This window comes from Neopelma chrysocephalum, unplaced genomic scaffold, assembly GCF_003984885.1.
Source record: "Neopelma chrysocephalum unplaced genomic scaffold, ASM398488v2 Primary Assembly neopelma1_42, whole genome shotgun sequence".
Classification (NCBI taxonomy): Eukaryota; Metazoa; Chordata; class Aves; order Passeriformes; family Pipridae; genus Neopelma; species Neopelma chrysocephalum.
The window spans coordinates 4807725-4833729 of NW_020897700.1; positions in this window are offsets into that span (position 1 = coordinate 4807725).

Sequence of the window (26005 nt, forward strand, 5' to 3'; positions counted from 1 at the left end):
TTACAACAAAGTAATTTTGCAGGCACATACACTACTTTTTGACTTTATACACCCATCTTATTTATAGCTTATGGTTGTACTTTATACATTCATTCTCCAGTAGTGGAAATGAAAAAATTTAAAAAAATATGACAACACATCCAGGTGATGTGGAATACAAGGCAATTGCTGTAGTATTTTTACACTATAGAGAATCAGTCACAACAAAATAAAAGAATTTACTCAAATTCAGGATTTTGGGGTATTTTTTTATGTTGTTTGTTGATGTCTGCTAAAGGAAAACAGAAACTTTGACTAGAAGAAAATGAAAACAAATGTGTGTGTGTGTTGCAAAAAGTAAACACATCAGCTATAGTATTCAAGACTTTTATAGTCCAATTAGAACTCAAACAAAAACATCCATTACAATGACAGCAAATGAGAATGTTTGAGCTTTGATATTTAACAACAGGGATTTGGTACACATATTTTCAGGAATTTTGAAAAACCTATTTTTAATTGGAAAGTAAAGTAAAAATTATTGTCCTGCCATTTTGCATAATGTTACTTAAAATAATTAACATTATAATATATATAATTAAATATAAAATATAAATATATAATTATAGTATATATAATATATTTATATAATATATAAATATATAAGTAAAATAATGTTGACAGCTCAAACAAAACCGTCCTTTTAAGGATGATTTGTGAAGTAATGCATAGTAGTTGTTCAAGTCCTCACTGATCTGCACAAAGAAATGATCATGGAATTAAGAGGTTGATCCTTTTGAACCTGATAAATAGCTATTGACAATTTAAAAGTGTCAACATGCAGTTCTTTCCCATGCACAACATGTTTTGGAAAATGCAGACTAGCCTAAGCTGAAAGCCTAGGCTGAAAGCAAATTATTACCTTTTCATAAAATTAACAAGATTTTCCTGCTCTTATAAGGCACTAACAACTTTATCCTTCAGGGATGACATTTAAGAGCTATGAAATCCGTATTTATGGTTTTGTATTGAAAATCTTATTTCAACTCTCCTTAGTTTCATGAACACATAGATACTTCACAAAAATGAAAACTGAATCCGTCAAACCTCTATTAGATGGTTTGGGTTTTTTTGCTTTTTTTTCTTTTCTTTCCTTCCTGGAGGTTAGTCTTGTAAGGAGATGTAGTAGATTGGTGGGAGATCTTTTACTCTTCCATGAAAAAAGAGACAAGGGATATCTAACACTAATACCTTAATATTACTGCTTCCAAACATCTTGGAAACTGTCAAAGTGATTTAGCTTCTGAGATCATATAAAATTAAATTAGAATTTGACATGACATTATAAGTTTCTACAGTGAATACAGAGGTGACCTAAAATATACAATTTTACTTGCTTTAAACATGACAAAAAAAGTTAGTGTTTCTCACAAATACACTCTTCAAATCTATTAATTTTCAGTACTTGGCTTAATACATGACTGAGATATGCAATGTTCTTTTAATTTTTTTCCTTGGCTTCTCACTGCTTAGTTTGACATAAAGAGAAGTATTAAGTACACAGAGTGGCTAACTGTTAAATTGAGGCATTAGGTATAGAACCCTGCATTCAAGATAACGTCAAAAGTTCTTTCCAGTTTGAAGATTAATACAAAAGTTGCAGTTTGATATATTGCAAGTTTCACTACTATATTGCAAGTTTCATTGATGAGATGAAAAAGACATCTTAGTTGACCTAGAAATGAGTGGTAGAGTGAGTGACAGTGGATATCTCACAGCAGACTTCATGGTGGCCTGGCCTTTAGTTGCATTCTGCTGGTCTCAGATGTTGGCTAAAAGCTTTACTTCCTTTTAATAGGATAAGATGGGGAAAGGATGGAGAGTGCAGATTGGATATATTTTTGAACTCAGTAGTCACTAAACAAGTTCACTAAATTTCTTTCTCGAGACAAAGAGAAGAAGAACTGAAGAAGTAGACCAAGTGGAAATAGTGCATCAGAAAGGCTGAAAAAAATCCAAAACAAATTAAGAAGAGCTAAAAAGAAAGCAAAATTGTTATCTGACAAAAATGAGTAAAAGACAATTGGATTATATAGGAAACATCATATGATCAGTCTTATGGAAGAGATGATATCCAATGACTAAGGATTATGACTAAGGATTCATCTACAGATATTGGAAAGTTTTAGACACAGTAGAGAAGAAGAACAGGAAAGGGAAAGGGATGCAATTCAGATTCTGCATTGCAAGATCTGTAGGTGTCTACATCACACAGCTAATGCAACACATTTCAAAATCCTTTATTAGTAGAAGCTGATAATCTAAAGAGGCTACAGAGGACAGAAAGATGCTGGAAAAAGGTATCTCGGTGTAACACAGAAACTGAGGAGGAACCTTGACTGAAGCATGGGAGAGTTCACAGATCATCCTTTATGCTGGGGTAAAATAAATTAAAGGAACAAAATGCATATGCCCCATGACTGTAGATATTTAAAAAGTGACAATTTATATGATGTTCAGTCACATTTTTCCAAGTCAAAGTTGATTAGAGAGTGGCAAACTCAAGGGTTAGTATAAAGAATACATGACTACTGGGACCCCTGATGGAATAAAGGAAGCTTTTTTAATGGATTGATTCTAACTGAGATATTAGTCATTTAGGATGGAAGCTGGCATGAAAGAACACTTTTTACCACAGAAAGTAGAGAGTGGGATAAGATGAATTAATGTTTCTACTTTTGACTGTAATAATCAAGATGAAGAAAATAAGAAAAATGAGGGTACACTGAGGAATTCAAGAAAGAAAATGGATGTGATATACAGGATCTGTTATAGTAATGTGTATACCAAAGACATGATGAAAAGACATTTCAAATAAGATTTAAAAAACAAACAAACAAACAACAACAAAAACCCCCAACCTATGTATATATTTATTAAAAGGTGAAATTTGTGATGTCCTATTGCATGGTAATGATATAAAAAGATTCTAAAAGAGTAACATAGAATCACAGAATGATAGAACAGCTCAGGTTGGAAGAAGCCTCAAAAGGTCATCTGGTCCAACCTTTCCCAGGAAAGAGAGGTTAGATGAGATTTTCTAGCACCCTGTCTGGTGACACCTTGAAAACCTCCAGTGATGGGAACTCCACCACATCCCAGTGGAGGTTGTTTCAGTGGTTAATTGTTCACACTGTAAAAAAATTTCTTTCTTATATCAAGATGAAATCCTTGCAATTTGTACCTGTTGCCCCTTATCCTCTCCATGTGGTTCCTTGTGAAGAGAAAGCGTTTGTCTTCGTACTGGATTACTGTGATGAGATCCTCCTAAACCTTCTCGTAACACGGACAGTGTTTGGGCGAAGACACTTTGAAGGTGAATAATGAAAGGTTCTATGATGATATTGGTAAGAACCGCAGGAGGTTTGCCACCATTGTCTCTATATGTAGAGAAAAGTTTCTTTATCAAACTGCCACTGGTGGCAATTTTCAGTATTAATGTAAATCTTGGACAATAAACCTCACAGATTTATTGCTCAAATTAAGAAGAATAGGCTTCTGACTACAGGAAGCTGAAGTGTTTAACATTATAAACGAAAGTTTGAAAAGAAATATTTTTAGTTGTTCTTGAGACTGCCTGGCTGAAAACTAGCAAACATAGTCCTTATACATGATGGAGGACATGGAAGAGAAGATAACATGGAAGCTCATACTTTTAACAGTAAGATCATGCATACAGTGGTACTGAACAAGATTTCAACATGGGAGTAAAAACAGAGTAAAAAATCCTATAATGTAGGATAATCAAAGATGGTTTGTATTAGAGATAGTAATCTTTGGCTTTGACAAAACAATTAATTTTTCAAGACAGTGAGAAAATCTTCTATCTCTTTTGACAGCCACTTAAAGATTTTGATATGGTTCCATACAGAAGACTACTAGTTCAAAGGGGGAAAACAGAATTAATGCAGTAACTGTGGGGGAGAAAAGCAAATAAGTCGAGACAGTGGACTGTCTTTCACTGAGAATACTGGCACAGAACATCTGAGAGTAAATCTGGTGATTGCTTGAAGCCACGTGGTCATTGTGCAGATGAATTCCAAGACATTAGACAGAAAATAGCAGGTGATCCTGAGATTTATCAAAATATAAATCAAACAAGATTTTAACAAGCTGAACACTTTGAAACTGATCTGAATTTTTTTTCCATAGGCTTCAGATCATCAGTTGGAGAGTTCATAGTGTACTTTTCATTTCAGCATATATATGTGTATTACACTGACTGACTGACACATGTACACACAAATATAGGAATTGACATATTTTTTATGCAGCTATGAAAGGCCAGAAAAAAAAAACCTGTAAAAAAAGTTTAAGATTTACAACTGATTTTATACTAAAGAACAGGATGTTTGTGGTCCATTGAAGGACAAATGAGGACCTATGCAAAACAGATGCAGTACCATGCAAAGGAGTATGAGATCGGGAAATGGTCCAATATAGCATGCAAAAATATAAATATTTGTCATCTGACCTTGCAAACATGTTTATTGTTTGGCTACCTAAATGCCTATTAAAATGCATGATAGATGCATGACAGCAGTTAATATCAAATAGAAAAACATATATATATAAAGGATTGTTATCACTTGCAATCCTTAGTTGTCAGATGCTGAAACCTCTTGTGTGCTGTTTAATCACTGCTATACAATGCTGTGCTTATTAGTTGCCAGACTGTGAAATAAAGGACACTGAGTGACAGCTCTGGTATTTGATAAAGCTTTGTGGCTGGACAAGGTTAAATGAGTGTCATCTCTGGACTGATGTTAAAAATAGCTTTTAGGCAGTCAGTTGTGGTCACTCAGGAAGGATTCTCTACAGTGCTATAATAGCAAGTGAACCAAAATGACCAGTGGCAGACAGAATCTGACAGAAGCCACCAGCAAAATTATCTGGTTTTGCCAGTGATGGGAAAGTACTTATGTAATTGTTTAATGGCATTTGTCATCTAAACTTCTTTATACAGTTCCAATACATTCATGTGCAAGAGGAAATTCCAGATGACTTTGATACAGGGATGGAGTAACAGGGTAACCCACAAACCAGTGGTCTTCTGTGAGACTAAACAGAGATGTTGGTTGACTTAACGTAGCAAAATGAAACTTTGAAGATGAAAACTGAATGTCCCATGAGCTACATGTTGAGGAATACACTCTGTGCAGGTAGCTCAGCCTGCAGCTCCCTCTGCAGCTGCACACTGGGATGGTGGGAGCCTGAGGCAAAAGGCCTTGAACTGTCACTGACCCCTTGCATAACAAAGGACACTGGGACCTGTGACCCAACCAGGTGACTGGACACTCAGAGACAAGCAGGAGCAGAGGACTCCAGACTTTCCTGTGATTTGACTGGGAGAATATAAAAGCCCAAGGTTTCTTTTGTTCAGGGTCCCTTCTTGGAGGCACCAGCTTGAGCTATTATTCTGTTGTTGCACATTATTTCAAGGATCCAGACATCTGAAACTGCTATGGAAAACGGGGGTCAAGGCAACCAGGCCTGACTCTGTGAATGTGAGTGTGGAGGTCAAGTAGGGCACAGGTCGGGTCACTGGAGCCACCTGCTGTGAAGGGACCTCTGTGCCAGCAGTCAAAGTCTCTGATGGTGGGATTGTGACTGCCAGAGTGGCTCCTGGATGGCCAGACAGGTAAGTTTACTTAACACACAGGCCATCTATGGGAAAGACTTCAAAATTCAAAAGATCAAATTCAAGATAAGATAAAATAGATGTAGATGTTGCAAAAAATAACTTTGGTTGGAAATTAAGGGGGAAAAAGGTTTCTTACTTTCATTGCAGTGACTTTCTAAAATAGGTTTAAGAGTGGAGACAAGCAACACAATATGCTTTGAGGTTGAATAAGGTTACATGTTATGGTGATAGCAAGAGAATGCAGAAAGTTCCTTTTACTGTGCTCTGTGTTTCTGTGCCAGGACCATTTTATATTCTTTTTCTTAAAAACATATTCTTTATGAGTAAATTATTTACTTTGTTCACGCTATGCCTGTATTTACCTTTTTAAAATATAGACCAAATGCTAGACCTTACACCTTTATTTCTGTGACATAGCTGTTGTCTCTTTCTAGTTGATACAAATCAAAATTTGGCATTCAGTGAAGTCACTGGTAAAACAAAAGAGGTGACCAAGAAACATGTAACAAGCTCTAGATCTATTGGCGCTACTAACACACTCTTCTGTACTCTACCATAACACCGGAGGATAAGGGAAAGCAGGATGCCTTGTGCAAATTCATTGAACTTCTTCAGATTCTATCTTAAGACTATGTAGAAAAACTTTGGAGACTGTATACCAAGCTACTATACCAGACTCCATATTTATTACAGTCTTTCAATGCATGCAGAGACAGTTAATTCACATTTACTGGCATATCTATGGAAGAAGTTCCCTATTATACTGCTTACTTATTGCAAAGGCCTAATGACAACATATGATGATATTAAGATTAACAATCTACTGATTAATACCAGAGAGCACATTTGCAATCAAATGATCTATATCAATGAGGTACGTTGAGAACATTTTGTACATGAGTTCAGCAGTTCATGGAGTGGTGTCATTACTCACCTAAAACCACCCATTATTCACTTCATGAGTCCTTTGTTAGTGTTTCATAAAGCTTGACCTTAAATTAAACAGTATTTCTTATGTTTTGAAATAGATACTTGTAACATGGTTTAGAATTTGCTCATGGCAGCCAAATTTGACCACCCCATGTGAACCAGAGTGCAATAAAATGCAATCTTTGCTCTGTGACTACAGGCAGAGAACTACAGAAAAAGGTCATTGGACATTTTGCTCATTATTCAGATGAAGAAATGAGCAACTGCTGTGCTGGTTTGGAAATGGAAATCACCTTTAACAGTACAATGCAGTGGAGGTTTTGCTACCTCTGCATTTCTGACTTTATTTTTGGGGACAAATATTTCTTACTGCCTTTAGGCACAATTTGTGAAACTGGTTGCTTTAAAAAGTAATCTAATTGGCTTTTTTCATAAACAAAGATGGTTCTGTTCATTTTTTAAAATATGCAAGATTTTGAAAGAGTTGATGATTATTTTTTCATTATTAATTGGATAATACACTACTCTCCTGGACCACTAAGAAAAATATTTTTTGATTCACAAAGGTACACAATTTTGTAATATTTCATAGAAGACTGAGGCAGATTTTACTATAAGAATTATTTAACAACAAGAAATAACAAGAGTAAAGGATGCAAATGCTGTGCAATCTGTTTTATCTGCATCCATGATCTCAATTGATGCAACTGGTTCTTTTCTATATGTGTGCCAGAAACAGAGTTATTATGAAGCTTGTTAATAAAAAATTGCCTGTATGTAGAAGAACAAGTAGGTACTAGATCAATGAACAAGTATATGGCAGTAAGGAATATAGGTCATTATTGCTGAGGTTTACAAAACTTACTGCTTCCTTGCCAGCTCTGTGCCTGCAGGTCTTCTCAAGGATCTCTGATTGAATTCTCTCCATAAAATCCCTTCCGTGTGCTCCACTCATCTCAGGTGTTTAGTTGTGTGGGTCTAAAGGATATAGGGTCTAGCCCTGACATGCTTTAGATGCGTTACCTTGACTCATACTGGGGAAAAGAGACACAAGACACTTTGCAGAGACAGAAAAAAAGTAAAAGTTACAGAAGTACTATTGCTGAGACTGGTTCATTAATAAAGTGAAAGGAGAAACAAAAGCAAGGACTGGTATAAAGCCCAAAAGAGAAACAGGGAAGCTAGTTATTTTTGCTCGGGTTTGTTGGGTCGAGCTGTCAGAACTGTCAGTTGATGGGAGACAGAAGCTTGGCAAAATCCAGGACCAGTCACATGCAGTCACTGAGGCTAACATTTCTGCCCTGGGGGCCACCTTTCTGGCATCTGTCTGCTGTGCTGTATGGTCTTAGTGTACTGTATCAGGAGAGGTGACCATAACAATAGTTCACCAAACGGCTCCCTAAAACTTCTTTATACTTTAAAGTTGTGCATACACTACTTGCAGAGTCTCTGTCCACCTGGCTAAAGATACCTGGACAAAGAGTTCCAAATGAGGGGCTGTAACATCAAGATAAATCCCTTGTGCTTCATCATGGAGGCTACATGGCAATGCCTGGGAAGACTCAACTCCACAGAGCATGTGACTTACTCTCGGTCAAGCGGGATCTTAGTAAAAGAAAATTGATAGACCTTTTCTCATCATGCCTTATTAAAGTGCAGGCTCAAAGAACACCACTTTTATATTCATCACCCAGTTGGTGCCACTCTGCAGCTTTTCTGTTAACCACTCACACTCTAAGGACTTTTTTGCCTGAGGTCAGCTGTAAGAGCACCACAAACCTTATTTTCAAATGTCATGAGCAATGGCTTTCAGCACTGAGCAAGTAGAACGGTTTCTTGTCTAGAAGTAGAGGATGGCTGTACAAAAATGTAATTTCAGTTAGAACATTGACAATAAATACTGTGACTGTCTACAGAAGCTTTATATTCAGTCAAATGAAAGATATACAGATTTCTGCGCAATGACAATTGAGCACTAGATGTATTTCTGAAAGATAAAGAAATAGGGGCAGGTAAATAAATGATTGTAGCAGAATAAACGGGTAACTGAATGTGGTATCACACTGAAGATTTGGGAGTCTGGACTAAATTGTGACTGAACCTTTGCCTTGTTTATAACAGATGAACTGCTGTAGCTTTCTCTAAAGCAGTACAGACACGACATAGTTTAATGTATATTGCACTTTTAAGAATTGATGTTGCCCTTACCTTTGGCATTTGCCTTTAGCATTCCATTTCTTTCCCTTGTTTCATTAATGATGAGGTTTCTATCCCTTTGTAGCTATCATTGGTAATTAATTGCACACCCTGAAGAAGAATACCTGTGTTTTGTTTTGCTTTTGTTGGACACTGGATGAAGGTAGACACTTCATTTTTTGCCTATTTGATTAATGTAATTATAACATATATGTATCTTCTTCATTAACAAAATGTATTATCTACTTCATTGTCATATTTGAAAATGTCAATTTCCAATTCAATCTCAAGACCATTCTGGTATAATGATTTATCTTTGTGAACAGATATAATTGATCTAAAGCATCTGATGCCTGCTCAGCTGGTGCTTAGAAAAAATCCAGGAGCCGTTAGTTGGGGTGAGATAAGGAAAGGATTTAATAGTGCCAAGGCAAGAGATGTTACACGACGCGCGCGCCGGGCTGTGCCCGAGATGTTACATTTATAACAATATCTGGCCAATCCCAAATGTGTCCTCCCTCTGACTTTTGCTCTGGTCCACCCCCTTGCCCACCTCCTGGAATTGGGTCTGGGGTGCTAACTGGGACCCTCTCTTCATCATCCTTCATCATCTTCGGGGTACAGAGAGCAGAGTCACCCAGTTCTTTGACTCTGTCCTGCGGTTTAGGCCAAGATACAAGCGTTCCCCAAACAAGACAGGCTTGCCTTGACAAGAGACTAAACATCTTCTACTGGATATGGGGGTAGGGTTGATATGGGGAGTATGGAATGGGGTAAGAGGATTAAGGAATGTATAAACTAAGGGGTGCTAGGGGAGGAGGGAGAAAGGGGTTCCTTCTAAAATCTACTTCTATTACCTATAAAACTTATAAGGTAGAAAAATAAAAAAAACATTAGGGGCTTTAAGGCATCACATCATAGAAAGTAATACCCACTTCCTCTGATGTCTCTTCTCTTTGGTGGCATGATGCATTCTCTGCTGTCTTCTTTACCCATGTAATATAGATTCTCATAAAGAAAAATAATAAAAATACAATACTCAATTATGTGCTTGAAAAGATGTTTGTTTATTCCTTAACTTTATAGACCAAATAAACAGACTGCAGGAGGTCTTTAGCTGCAGTATATCAGCGTTATCACATTTTTGTTCAATGATGAGTAAGTAGTGATTTTGTGGTAGAATTTGTCACTTAGAAAACAAATATGGATTTGTCTAGATAAAGTGACTAAGGGGAAGGATGACATGATGTAAAATCCTTGTGATTATAGCTGTTTATTACAGATATTGCTAAAAAAGTCCAGATTATGGCAAAATTTGGCTGCAGTACAATTTTTGTGTCCAGCTTGAGATGCCATGTCTCATTCATAACCACACTTTGCACTGCTGAGATATGATATTCCATAAGGAAGAAAGGACATGGGAGAGTTGTACCCAGATAGAACTTTATCCTTGTCATTGGGAAAAAGCACAGCAAATTGGGCTGACTGCCAGCAGAGAGCCATTCCATACAGCAACAGCCTCCTCATTTCCCTTTTGAGAGTCCTGAAGAAGATTTTAGGGTTTCAGTGAGGGCTTTCCAATGGAATGCCAGAGTAGCAGTCTCGAGTCAGAGCTGATCCGTCCTTCTCTGCATCGTATTGATTCAGTCTCTTTCCCAATAGCACAGAACAAATTTGATTCTTTCAGGCTAAAATTCTGAATACAAGTGCAGCAGAAGAAGTCCATGTTATGTTCCCATCATAGGAAATAATACACTTTTTTTCTTAATATATGGTTGCTCGCAAGGGCCAGAGCAACACATCTATGGAATCACAAGTCAAACATTTTTTTTTTCTATTTGGCTGTCCTGTGGGATATTATTACCTATCACAATTCTAAATACATATATATATACACAGTCTGGTCTATTGTGTTGCTAAATTAAATATTTTTCTTCAGAATTATGGATATAATACATAAAAATATGAAAATACATTAGTCGTTTCCTTCTTCTCTTGATTAAGTTTTTAAATTTGAAGTATTTTTTCTTTTTTATAAGGAGTCTGGCAATATTGAGTCCTAGTTCTTCAATTTTTCCTTTACTCTCTTTCCTATTGGCATGACTTTTAGGTCAGAATATCCTGATTCAGGACTTTGTCCTAAATATACTTTAAAGGCTGTGGATGCCTGAGCTTTTACTGTGTGTTTTTACTGTCAAATGAAATTCCTATTTATATTTGGAAAGCTGTTTGTGGATTTGGTTTTTAAAGCAGAATTTGAAAGACCTATTTCCTGCCTTGCTTGTACTTTTTTTGGATGCAAAACTCCCTGGAACTTTGAGAGTGGCACTTCATAAATGAAATTTACTATTATTGCTGTCTTCTCCACAGTAAAAGCCATTGTTAGCGACAGCTGAGTTGCAGTCTTAAAACTCCCTGTCCAATATTATAACATTCCAATGTCTGTTTAGGCTCAAAGAACTTAAGCTGAAAAATTTTGGTTGACTGGTTGACTGAAGTTGGTCCAGCTTTTTTTTAGCTGGAAAAACATCTTTTATAATAAGGATCTGTATACAAACAAAACAGCATCTGTTTGAAATATAGAATGTATTTTAAAACCCTCATTTTTGTTAGAACACAAAAAACTGGTAGAAGTTGAAATGTGAAGGTCAGATGTTTAACTGCTGTAGATATTAGAGTTTCATTCATTTAAATGAAGTTTTGCCTGTTCATAAACATTAGTTCTGAAGTTTCTCCTACCTAGTATGTCTCAATGAGAACTAATCATTCATAGTGTGTTGATCTTAAGTGGTGAGTGGGAGTCAGTGTGTATGTGTAATTGTGAGTGCTAAAAGTTACTTGAAACATAAGTCATGCTATTCATAACTTAAGTCATGAATATTAAACTTCTGAGAAGTTCACCAGACATCTCATTACAGTTAAGGTGTATTTCAAATTGGAAGTTTTAAAATGATGCTTTGTTCTCATTTCATTATTACTAACATTAGAGAGCAGAAATTCAAAGGTTTCATTGTAATATGAATTCTATACAAAAACATTTAGTAGACTAATACATAATCTTTAGGTTAATGAATTACCTCTTAATGAAGTAGCATTATTTTTTATGGCTGAGATTATCTGGGAGACTGTGTTAAGTTTGTGAATTTTATATGATTGACAGTGTTTTAACTGTATATTGTTGTAGGTTACCCGAATAGTTAAAAGGCATTTATGAAGACTGAAAGTCAGGGTAAGCAGCTGACACAAGTCAGCCTTAGGTATCCTATTGCATAAAATTTAAGAACACATGGAACAATTTTTCAGGGAGAAATTGATTAACTGCCTATATTCAGTGTAGAAGCCTTGGTGTAACAGGAAAATTTTTCCTCCTCAATAAATTAATTCTTTAAAAATTGTCCAGTTCATCCAAAATTATTTGATAGCTTCTTCCACAAAAATAAAACCAAAAACAAAACAAAAAAAAACTTGGAAGAAAGTGATAAAGATCCTGTTTCTCTCTCTTCCTACCTGGTTAGGGCATTCATCTTGGTTGATGGAGGCACAAAATCAATTTTCTCCCCTGCTTGAAAGGGATTAATCCCATATTGTAACAATGACTCCTTCCTAGAACATTATGATGTATTTTTGGGGTGGTTACAGTCAGTATCTCCCTTTGACGGTGACCCTGTAAGTACTTGATATACATCAAGAAGACCAGCCCTAGAAGGTGACGGCTTTAAGAGTATTTCATTCATTCCCCTAAGTTTAAAAGACTTTGTCTTCTGAGCCTAGTGGCCTGCATTAATTACAGATACTGAACAAATGCTACCTTTTGAATATCTTCTAGATCAATGTTTGGAATTGAGACATGAAAATCTTATTCAGAACAAGAATTTCAATTAAGTATGCCCCACAATTAAGATGATGGGTTGTTGTCTTTCTTAACCCTTGAATATATAAGTAGAAAAGCACCATCAGGTGAAACCCCAGAGTTTTGTATTATACAGTACTTAGCGCGCTCTGGTGGTACGTGAAATCTGACAAGTCAGAGGGCAACTCTGAATTTGAGTTAGGCACCATGGGGAGTATGTATGGAAAGGATATACAAAACAAAAAAGAAAAAACCATGAGAGAACAGTCATCATCAGCATCACCATATACATCTTTCAGTTCTGTGAATGGTATATATTCAGACTCTTTTTAATTTTTATTTTCAGCAAATATTTTCAAAATTGAAATAAAATTATTGCGTTTCATATCACAAAAATATTTCATCCCATCTACAGTTATTATCTTTTGCTTTTGAATTTGTATGTATGTAAATATATCTAGTTTTGCATATGTTCAAAATGTATATACATATGCATCTATATTTACATTAATATATGCATATATAGTAACATGAGCATCTATATGTATATGCTTACATTTATTTTTTCTCTTTTTTGGGACCATGGCATTTGCTCTTTCTGTTTGCTCTGCCAGATTTGTTTAAGTAAAGAATGCTTGGATTAGGTGTAAGTCCCTGAATAAAAAGGGATTTCTTTAGTAATTTGTACCATTCCTCACCTTGGCATGCTGCGGATGAATGTGCTGGGAAGGGAAGCTTCCCCGAGGCGGGATGTGTCTCACAGGGGAGAGTGGGTATTATAAATACTGGGAAAGCCATGAGAGGTGTAAAGTGTGACACAAAGGCAACTCCAGGGCCTGATGGGGGGAAAGAAGCGATGTTCCTGGAAGCAGATTATGTGGTATGGAGGTGCATGTGGGTGGGGTGGCCACAGCACAGGAAGTCCCTAAAGGGCGGTCAGGCTGAGGGAAAACCTAGAAGAAAGTGGTTGCCCTTTAGGGTGGGTATTTGTGATGCTTTTCATTCTTTCTCTCTTAACTACTTACAAGATATTCTGTTTTAAAAGATGTTTTTAACTCTGTTTCAGTTTTTCCTCAAGTAAAAGCAGGATTCTGAGTTTAGAAGTCCTGATAGTTTCTTGGAGGTGGCAGGCTGCATGAGTAGATCCAGTAAAAGCAGTGGCAAGATAATGTGTCATCATAAGGGCAAGACAAGAAAGTGCTTATTATCTGCTGCATCCCCATTTTATTAGTCTCAAGGCTATATTAAGGAACGCATAAGGAACCAGGCACAATCAAACCACTTTGCTTTCTCTAAAGAGGAAGAACATCATGGCCTGAAAGGCTGCTGGAAGAGTGAAGTGGTAAGTACTTTGGGATTACTCTGTCAGAGTGGGACCTGGCTTAGCTGATAGCAGCATTAAAAGCACTAAATAATACAGGCGCATTAGCAATCAGCCTTCTTTTTTCTAAATGTTTGATACCCTTGAGGAATGAACAGAATATGCTATGTTTGGAAAAAGCTCTTTTAGTTGCTTCAGTCAACTTTTGCCACAGTCTTCCAGAAGGAAACCCTTGTAGGGAAACCTTAAGCCTTCTACATTAATTCAAATTTCTACCCAGAGGTAACACAGGGCTGGGTCTGGGCAATATTTCTACTCTGCTGAAGGCTACACACCTGAGTGAGTGCACTCAGTGACACCCTGCAAAGAAGGGCTCCTCAAAGGTGTCTTTTAGCTTGGTAACCATGACAATAACTTTCCCAAATACTTTCTGCTAATGAAGAGTCAAAATTGTCACATCTGCTTGGTACTTTTTTCCAGTTTATTCTGTGGATATCACCTGTGCTTTCAGAAATGGAGAAACTGAGGAGGAGCCTAGTTCTGAGCAGAAATCCAGGTGCTTTCACACTGGGCAGGTGACATGGGGCCAAAAGTAGGAGAAAGAGAGGACTGTGTCATGGGAAAGAGGGGAAAGGTAGTCTAACTCCTCACCTAAACTAAATCAAAAAAGACAAATCATGAGGATCCAGACTGAACATAATCAGATCTCACAGACCTACAAAGGCATGTAAGCTTCTGGGAAGAAGGGTCTCTTGAATTATTGCTTTAAATATCCATCAGCGATATATTCAGAACCTGTGATCAAAGTAAGTCTCCAAGGGTTGCTAAGCGTCTGTCTGACACATCATCCAAAGTGTTTTAATTACAAAACAGAAAGCTTGTTCCTCCTGAGGGATAATGGGTGAGATGCAGGTTGCATGTGGAAATAAATCTGAAAATTCAACAGTGACCTCTGGAGATGTGTAATTGCATCCTGGTCTTTGACCTCAGGAAGAAAGGCTGGTGAAAACTCAGATTCCAACATCCTTCAGGTTGTGCTTAGACCTTAGAGGTACTGTCTCAGTAGGACTGAGGCTCATAACCCTGTAGCTCCACAGAATGAGCAAGGAGCTAAAGCCATGCAATGCCCTATGGCATGCAATGGAAAACCTCCTCCAGTAGCGTGCCAAAGGAAACATCCTCAGCATAACACTGATGCTTCACACTGGGGTTTCCTGCTCCCAAGCTGCAGTGCCAGAACACTGCCTGCATCTATGGATCTGATGTTGACTCACTGGCAGGGGAAGGTATGTCACCTTTTAATCAGTGATATGTAAATTAAAATTCAATGAAATGTCAGTTTTCACAAACATTTCTTTCTCATACATGCTTCCAGCTGTTCTAAAAGCTATAGAAAAAAAACAATCCTCTTCCAAGCTTACCTGCAAGTATTTAGTGTATCGACCTTCTGTAGCTGTTTTGATCTAATTCAGTGGTACTGTTCATGTATAAATATACATATATTTATATAAGATTACACAGTCCAGTAGGCTAACCTTACTTTAAAAATATTACCAGACAGAGATGAAAAATACCACATCAGTTATCATAATTATATTACATCTCTTTATATTCAAATAAAGATCCTAAGATTGTTGTCCGTTGAAAAATTACAAAGTAAAAAGAAACTCTGACTGTTAATGGTACAATAGACTGGATAATGAAAGAGGGTTCTTGGTGTGGCAGGAGACAGTAAGCAATGAGCAATATTTCCACAATATTTGAGAAAAGAGTGGATGTGTTTCTTTCACTTGATATGTTTCTTTTTTCCATTTGAACAGATGCTGTTGTCATTTGGCAAAGTACCCCTTCATAAAGTCAATTCCAAGACATTAGAATTACTACTCTTGATTTATGCTCTTACTGTTTTCTGCACAAATAAAGCTATGGCCTCTTCCATCCAGCTAATATACCACTAGCTTAATTAATTTTGAAAGTGGAAGAAGGTGCAGGAGAGAGCTGATATTAATGAGCTGTACTAACATTAGGGACTGACTGGAACTATTTATTAAAAATAGTGGTAGGTCTTGTTATGTGCTTTGTAATGACTGCAGTAAGTAAATCCAGACTAAAGCTAGAATTTTATATGTGTCTATCTGCATATTGCTACTGCCCCCCAGGAAAAAAATCCAGTCTGAACCTGAATGCTGTGTTTAATTCCATACTTTAAAAAGTTCATAAAAAGAAAACCCCTGCCTACAAATGACTTGTCCATTTTGAAAACTAACATGTGAATTATAGCTAAGGGAGGTCTTGCAGTCAAAATTTTGCAGTTTGATGGATCTGCACTTCAGGGATTGCTTTGTGAATAAGTCTATTTCCTCCTCTATTTTTATACTACTAGTACTTGAGTGACCCAGTTAGATGGCCATTATGCTAGGTACTATACACCGATATGTATTCAAAGCATGTACGTTTTTCTATCAACAACAGCAAAATATTGTGAAGATGAGAAGAAAATAATGTGCCAACACCAAAGATATGCATGAACCTGAAGGACAGCTGATGGTAGGGGAAAAAAAAAACAAAAAATTCACAGTATTCCACCTCAGCTTAAGGGGAAAGCAACCCTGACATATTCAAATTAAGGAAACTAGGGAGACTACTATGACGGCACATCTAAATAGGTGTCTAAACCTATAGTGGTCATGCCTTGTATTTACTTAAATCTTAATATCCTTTGAGTTGGAAAGAGAGTCTATTACCTTGTTAACTTCCATTTTGAGCTACTGCTGTTCTGAATGAATTTATTTTTTGCATTTCCTTGTGACTTTCTTCACTATTCTGCCCCATTTGGTATCATAAAGTATTTTTTTTTTGACTTTGGTTATAAAGATTTCCCTCAAGCTCTTACTTTTGACCCAATGTGATATTCCTTCTTCTTCATTACCCTGAGATAGATAGTAGGTTATTTCTGGGCCTATTTCTCTCCAAAAAGTATGACCTTTGTTTATCAAGCTCCATAAAATATTTGCTCAATCTGAGCATGAACAGGCTTTCAAGTGTTTTCAGAGAATCTAGAAAGGGGACTAACTTCCTCATTATCCTGAACACAATAGCAAAGGACAGATCAACATAATTTGACTTGTTCCACTGCTGCGATTCCAGAGCAATTGGAGCGTAAGCAAGAGCAGTGTTCGACCAAGTATTTCTACCTACTGGGTGCAGACACAATTACAGCTAAAGTTATAGTACATCACTAATAGCTACTTAAAGCGTCCCTTTTACTTTTTGACACAAATAATTTTCAGAGACATCAGGGAAGAAGGTTGTGTAGTGAGAATGGAAGATGTAAATGCTAACAAATGCCTTTTGCATAGGTGAAATTGTTTATCATTTCAACTTGTTATGCAGCAAAAGGAAAGAGATCCAAGTTTCAAGGTGGAGGTAAGGAAGAGATACCCAACTGCCTAGTCCTGATACTGGAGAAGAATATTTAACCTTGGTTGGAATGATGAATAAACCTCAACGGATATGAATAAATCAAAACTTACTTAGACAGAGTTAATGTATAAATGCTGTTTCTCTAATGCTACATACATAGTGTTTTGATAGTTACAACATATATTAGGTAATATAAAGTTAGATTATATACAGAAAAATCATACCCTCCTCTGTAACTCTCAGAAATAAGAATACTTTTTACTATTGGTAATTAATTCCCTTAGTGTGAACAATTATACAAGATTGATTGTAGAGTAAAAATCATATTTTTCACACAGTCCGCAGTGATCACTATATTTAGCATTTAATCAAATATTCAAATGTTTATTCATGTGGAGTGATATTCCAGACCTTAGGATATTTTGATATTTATTCCAACTGAATACCTGTTCATTTTGAAGACATGGCAAAATGTTTTGCTCTTTACAGTTAAAACCTAAGTATGACTGATATATATCCAGATCTCTTAACTTATTATATAAGTTAAGGGAAATTTTCCTTCCTATAGAGAAGGAAAAGATAAGTATTGAAGGAAATTTTCCTTCCTATAGAGAAGGAATGATAAGTATTATCGGGAGCGGTAACAAGTATGAAACAAAAGTATGCTTTCTGTGATTTAGAATAAGGAGGTATCAGGGAAAGATCTTCAGCTGACAGCATGAAAAATCAATTTACAAGTAGATTTTAAAGCCTGGAAGTAGGTTATAAGCAGAATTAAGCTGTTGCAGCACAGCTTCAGAAAGCTCATGAGTGAAGTGCTGATCCACAGAGAGAAAAGGTAATATACTTATGCCATATCAAAAATGAGATAATAAAAGTAAGTGATCAACACATGGTTTTCTGCCTGCCGTAAATACAGACTTGGACAGCAAAGCCAAAGAAAGTCTGGAGTGACTCAGGTATAATATATGCAAAAGAGAGGAGCAACTTTTATTTAGCAATTTAAATAATTCCCACAACAACCAAAATTACAGTTGGATGCCAACAGTTATTTGGTGTGTTATGTAAGTCATTCAGATACCTCCTCTTCTAAGCAGTATAATTTGTTACATTCATTTGATGACTGATGGTCTCAATGTCGCTTCCAGTTAAGAAAGGAAAAGGAAATTAATTACAGATTATATAATCCCTAAATGCGCTAGGAGTCCTCACCATGACATTTCTTTCCTGGTCTTTGTCATCCAACTAGACAATAACAGCTAAGCAATAATACTAATGGTACCTAATCTTCTTTCAGTGCTGGACCAACCCTTTTGCCTTGAGGCTGAAAAAGGAATTGCAAAAAAAAGAAAAATTGGTACTGTTTGTTACTTGTGGAACATACCTGCTACCTCTACTCTGACATTCACGGCTAAAAATTACCACATAGTTACAATTTTAACATCTGCAAAAAGATACCATTACCAATATGTATTTTCTAAATTTCAGCAGATGGGAAACGCAACTTCTCAAGTGCTAAATTAAGCTTGGAGACTATCATGAGAGATTTTTACTTACCCTTGCATATGCTGTGGCATATGATACCTGAACTAAGGCAATCAGATCAACTAAAACATGCAGTCTCACTGTGGAAAAAAAAAAGTGTAAGTATGAAATGTATTTTAAAACTCTGGCCACCAATATCTCTGAAATGGAAATAATACTAGCAAAGTAGAAGGAGTAAACAGTCAAAATATGTTTATATAAATAATGTTTATACCTTACTTAATAATTGGTATGCTAACATCAGCACTACCATCTAAAAATGGAAATACTTCTGCACCAAATTGTCTTTTCTGATATAAGTCCGAAGTACTTTTAAGCCTCTTATAACAGACCCAACCCAAGCTGACCATATACTATTTAGTCCTCTCTACTGCAGTTCCAATTTCTGTCAATAAATGAATGTAGTGTATTCTTTAAGAAAAAAAACCAAAAACAAAAACAAAAAGTAAAATAAATATGTGAACTCCTGGAATTTAAGAAAACATCAATATGACCTTTATTTTACAGTCCTGGTTATCCAGTCTGATGATCTCTGAACTTCTAATGTTTGGCAGATATTATTTTTGTAAAGATGTCTATTGATGATGAAATTGTAAATAACTGTAAGTAAGGAAGAATGTGTGCAATTCAATAACACGATACACAATATTGTGCATAGTTACTAGTAACATCACCTGCAGAGATAATTTTATATTTTTAATACCTTTAGGTTTCAAACACACCTACTGATTTCAATACATTCTGGAGTTATGCTATTAAATGATAATGTCATTAAAAGAATAATTTCTGTCTATTCTAATACAATGTTGTACGACAGGACCTAGAGAAAGTTTATCTTAGCACACCTTGTGTGGTGACTGTAAAACTGATATGTCATTCACAGCACCAGCAATGCAAATCCCCATGAACATGAAATAAGAATCAGTTTCCATCAAAATAGTTTGGTCTTTTTTTTTCTGAAACTCAAGACATTCACCAAGGCATGAAAAAGCAGAAATGATATGGATGTTGTCCGGCTTCATTTTAAAGGTCATAAAATACATTTATCATCCTTAATATCTTTTATGTTTCTATAATTAAATTATATTGCTCATGTGTTTTTCAGACACTCCTTGTATGAATCCAGGGAGGTATAATGAATACTATTCATAAGGGTAAAATTACAAGATTATTAGAATAAATGTTATACGATCTCTACAGCTTAAGGGTGAGTGAATAAAATTTTACATCAATGATATTCATAATTATTACCGCTTTGCTACTTTAGGAAAGAGTGAGCTTCTGAAATGTCTCAGTTTTGACTCAGCATTTTGTCAAATATATTGACTTTGGTAAGTACGAGCACAATAATTATTTCTCCTCAACAGAATATACTGAGCATAGCCAGCAAATGGAGTCCTCAGAGTCTCTATCGTTGCACCCTTGCTCCCATTTGTGGTCCATATATAAAATCATAAAAGAATTTGAAAGAGCAAATACATTTTAACAAGAAAAGGGTAAATTTAAAAGACTTCTAACCATTGACAAATGTTTAGTCTAGCAAAGAACAGAGCTTGTAAGGACATTGTATTGTTCTCAGTAAATACATAGGAAATGTTCTTTGCTAGACTAAACAAGCTTTGTTCTCTCTTCAGCATTTCAATAGTCCTCAGCAGCTGTTCTGGTACAAATTAATCTTTCGTGTATATAGGGGACCACTTTGTATATGGTATTCCAGACAAAGCTTCAACATGTCCTTGCACAATAACAGTAAAGTTTCGTAACATCTAATAGGATTATCTTGCTATTTATAGTCTTTACACCTGCTTCATGGTGTATTACTTTGATACATATTAGTGATCCTGTAAACAATACCTGTAAAACTTGGGAGGTCTTTAAACTGATTTCACACTGACAGGACAATGTGTTTTTTTCTTCTGTCTTGTTGTTTGTAGATGACAGGCATTCACTGGTAGAGACCAGTAACAAAACATTGCAATAACCTTGACTTTGTAACAATAAATGCCATCTTATTTCTACCACTAAGCTCTAGTTTTTCCTACGGAATATTCCAACTCTCCAGTGTATTGATGATGTCTACCAACTTAGTTAACCAGCATATTTCTTAATTTCATGCCAAAGCAACTAACTTTGTTAAGATCTGTCCCAGAACAAATCCTTGCATAACTCCACAAAACAATTCCCTGGAGCTTGATAGATATTTCCCCTTTTCATATATCCCATATTCATGTCTAAAGTTCTCCTTCTGCATTCTGTCCACAGTTGCAGTTTACAGTTCTGAGCTTCTGAAATTAGCCAGTAGTTTTTCAAGGAAATATGTGTATTACTTCCTCACATAAATATGTAATGAGTTATTCCTTAAAAATGATGATCATGCCAATCATTATTCATTGTTGTTAAACATGTTGCATTATTATTTTTTCCATTAGCTTATATACCTTTAAAGAATGACAGTCTTCATCAGCTCTATCAGGATTTGAAGAAGGACATTTTTTTTTGACTCCTCATACTCATCATAGAGTGCACTAAATTCTGGAGTTTCCTTCCACCTGACTTTAAACAGACCAGTTACTTCTAGCCTTTAGGGATTCTCTACCTTACCCGGTAGCATATTCCTTATCAAAAGATGAGATAAAATATTGATTTAGCTTTTCAGTAAAAACTTAGTTTTCCTTTAAAATTTAACCATTTAATGTTTTCTTATTTTCCTTTTTTTTTAAAACAGTAACTTTTTTTATTATTGTTGTATTCATTATTTTTCAAGATCAAATTTTTTTGGGGAGTTTCTTCTTAAGCTCTGAATTTTCTTCTTTGACAACTCACTTTTTTTATTGTGTATCATTGTTGCTATTCCTGGTGCAGTTTTCAACAAATTAGGTCCAGGGTCTTTTTCAGTAAGGTTTTTTTTTCTTTTTTTATTGAAACAGTTTCCAGAAAACCTCTGTGTCTTTAAAGCTTTCATACTGAGGTCTCTAAGTTCTTCAGCCTAGGTAATGCCATCTTAATCCTTTGATTTTTCAGTTTTCCAATTTAAGCCAATATTAAACTGCAGACCAATCTTTATTTTTATTAGAATGAGATAAAATCAGAAATGGTATAATTTCCAGCTTGTTCAATGAGGAACTGCAGCAGGCATCACACCTCAGAATACCAAGACTGGATTAATGGTCTTTGTTTTCCAGTGCCTATGCGAACAAAAAATTTTCAATAGTGAGAAATGTCCTGGTAGGATATATTTCTCTAGAAACAGAATATTAAAAGAGTATGTATAACAGAAAACAGACCTTTTTTTTCCCCCTCTACTGTCATGAGGCAAAATTTGTGAAGAGAGAAAGAGAGTCTAAGAACATTATTTTAATCAATATTACCAACATTTCAACAGTAAATAGGTAAGAGTAATTGCAGGTATAACAAAGGGAACATTTTTGGGGAAAAAGGAATAATAAACCCTTAACGGATGTCCCTGTTAAATGTACACTCTTCCTGAAAAAAATGATCCTATTTTTTGGTGGAAGATACACATTAGAACTCAAAAAAAAATATTGACCATTTTGCTGTCAAAAGTTGTAGTTTTGCCAAGACTGAGATGCTTCTGTGGAAGTATTCCAATTTCTGACCAACTCTATTATAAATACTTACTTGGGGAGCTGAGGATTCTGGTGTTTCTGCATACTAAGCAGCAACGGTCTCCAAAGATTTTAATGTGAGTGGAATATCTTGCAGGGTTTGATCCTAAAGGAGGGATATATATATCGCTCTGTAGTATCTACAGAATAAAATTCCAATGCCGAATAAGTCTCTGAAGACTGAGAAATGAGAGAAGATGCTCTGTCAAAGTAAGGATACAAGCCAGATACTGTCTTATGAATCCATGATCCAGAAGAACAGTCAGACCTGCAGTATAACATTTACGCCTTGAGGGATCAACATCCCTTAGTCTGATAAACTAGATAGGTACCAGAATCCACAATTTCACCATTCAAGACAGACTGTGCAAGATACAAAGTAGAACTAAAAATATAGTCTGCTTGGAAGCTTCTCTTAAAAGCTATTCAAGAATAAAAGAGCTATCCTGGAAGAGAGGTGAAAATTGCATAGAGAATATTTTCTACTAAGAAATACTAGTCACAATTTTTTTTTGTTTCCCTTAAATAAAGAAAAATGGCTGTATGCATCTGAAAAATAAAATTGGAATAATACTTTAAAAATGGAAATGAATAAAAATTGCTCATGGTAAGGAGATGGTGTGCTGATTGAAAAATACTTCAATATAATTCTTTCTTTTGATTATTCCGATCCTTTCGAGACATTCTATAAATCAAGAAAGTAGTAATTTTCTGGAGCAGTCGATAACCATGATATCATCTCAAACATTGTAAGACACATGTTGGCTTTTAAAATAGTGACTTCTGTAAAAGTAGAATTTATATCATTACACTATGATTTAGTAGAATCTTATTGCATGAGTATTCTTGTTTGGTCAGATTGTGAGCCATTTATTAGCATTCATATTCAGTAATTGACATTTCATCCCACCTAAAGATTTCAGAGCTACGGCACTGTGTCAGTTTTGCTGCGAGTGCAATATGAAAGTAATCTACAAAAGTACTGATATAAAAATCTGATTTAGAGTGGTGTGGCCGAACGTTCTGAACAATTTAGAGTCTGAGATAAAGTACTCTAAGTCTAGGATGGTATTTCTGGCAGCTACATTGAGTGCTTTTTGTAGGATGCATGAACAGTCCAGACTTCTTGAATCACTACTGCATGTTACCCAGACGGATCATAGTTTTGCTGAGTGGGCATAGTCTGTACACAAAGGCAACTCAATTTATTCCACAACTTTGCAGTCCAGAGCAATATAAACACTGATATATGTCCACCACATTCCCAACACTTCTGTGTGACAGAAACAGCCTCCTAAAGTCTACTGTCCTTTCAATCACCTTATATTGGTTAAGTGTTTAATTACCACTCCTTTAATATTAAATGAAGTAAAATAATTTGAGAAATAAAGTCTTTCACTTCCTTTTTTTCCACCTCCCACCAAGTCTAGTCCATTACCTAGCAAAGTGGCTTATCATTGCTATACAGTGCATAACAACTGATAAAAACGATCAGATTATAGAGTTTACAATGCATAGTGAAAGATGTTTCATTTTATTTTATAATGCCTTTTATGACAGCATATTCTGGCAGAGCATGTTGATTAAACAAATGATAATGCTGTATTTTAAAACACTGAGATTCTTGGTACTTTATAAGGAATTAGTACTAAAAACTAGAATTCTCCTATCTGAACATAGTCTTATTGGAAAAACAACAGAGTACCATTATTATTTATTCTCTGAGATAACTGTGCAGTATGCTGTACCTAACTTTGCACGCAGACAAAACAATGAAAGTGAAGCCTAATCAAAAGTTTCTAGCTTTCTGGTAATAATGAGATTTTAAAATTTTTAAAATTCTTATGTCATATATTAGTTCACTATATTGAAAGAATGCTTTTATGTTGCTTCGTTATCCTGTGCTGATCTTATCACAAGTGTGTTATTAACTCTTTTCTTTGATAATTAATATTGACTGCATGTTAGTCTGTGAGAAAGTAAAATGGCCTTTAGTCCCAGACTGTAGTGAACCTATGGAAAAAATTTAACAGATATTTCTTTTCATATATTTTAAATAGTTCAATGATGTGTCTCTCTTGCCGGAAGCAGTTCTTATTGTAGTTAGAAGGTGATGACTAAAGGATGTAACTAGTTTTTTCTTTGCCCATCCACAATTTCATTTGCTTGCTAATCCTTCCAGCTGAATCTTTCCAAGCTGCTTTCCTGAAAAGAAGACACAGCAGGAGAAAATTAAGGAGAATGTGAGTGCATTTTTTTGAAGCCCTAAAAGACCATTTTACGTTAGTTGTTTGTTTATTTGCATTTGTTCCTTTCAGTGCTCTTCTGTCAAATCTACTATGGTTTGATAGTGGGAGCCAAACCACTATTCTACTTGCTTTTCAGGAATGTCCCAATGAGGCCATCTTTAAAAATAAAAAAAAAGAAATTATTCTTATCAAAGTAAAGGAGGGTCTGAAATAAAATCCCAGGTTAAAAGATTCCTGAATTGTATTAGAATTAACCTATCACTCCTAAATTTACATCTCAATTCCATCACGACATTGTTGAAAAACCTCTAACTTATAAAACAGAGCAATAACATGAAGAAACTAAACTTATAGATGGGACTATTTTACATTAAGGAGAGAAAGGGCAAGGAGAAAATGGGGAAAAATAAGTCAAAAAAGTTACAGACAATATGTTATGAAGTAAGGCATAAAGTGATTAGTACTGGAGAAATATTTTATTTATCATTTAAAGGTTTTATATTTCTTAAGCAGAAAATCATACAGACACATACATTTAAAAACCAAGGCACACATGTAATGGTTCATAGTAATAGCTTAGGAGTCTGAGAAAGACCAAAAACCATGCCTTGGAAAATGCAGAATAAGAAGGTCCTAAAATAATGTCTGTCTCGCCAAACGTAGATTTGAAATACAATCCTAGAAGACTGTGTCACTTCATTTAAATGCCAGAGAATGACAGTCAACTGCTAGGCTGAGCCAACACTGTCCCTAAGAAGAAGACTACTTTATATTTCAGTAGAGAAGAACCATTCAATGAAAACCAATATTAATTAACAGAAAATACACTTAAGCAATTGTGTTTACTACGAATGGCTTTTTCATCATGGGAATACCACAATTTAACAAATGTATTCTATACAAAACTATTTATTGAGGAAATCTAATAGGCACACTGCAGATTTGGGATGACATTCATGCCTCTAACATTGGAACATATTTGCTGTTTACTGTGTATGAATATGAATATGAGTAAGAATCTTTCTTTGACACAATGATTGTTTCTTTCTCACAACTAGTGGTCAGCTGAGGCCAAAGGCTACATCAACACCTAGCTAGGCAGAAAACTACCCTGATAAAATGTAGAATAGATGACAGAGGTACAGAAAAAATGATACAGCAACATATAGCACAGATAGAATT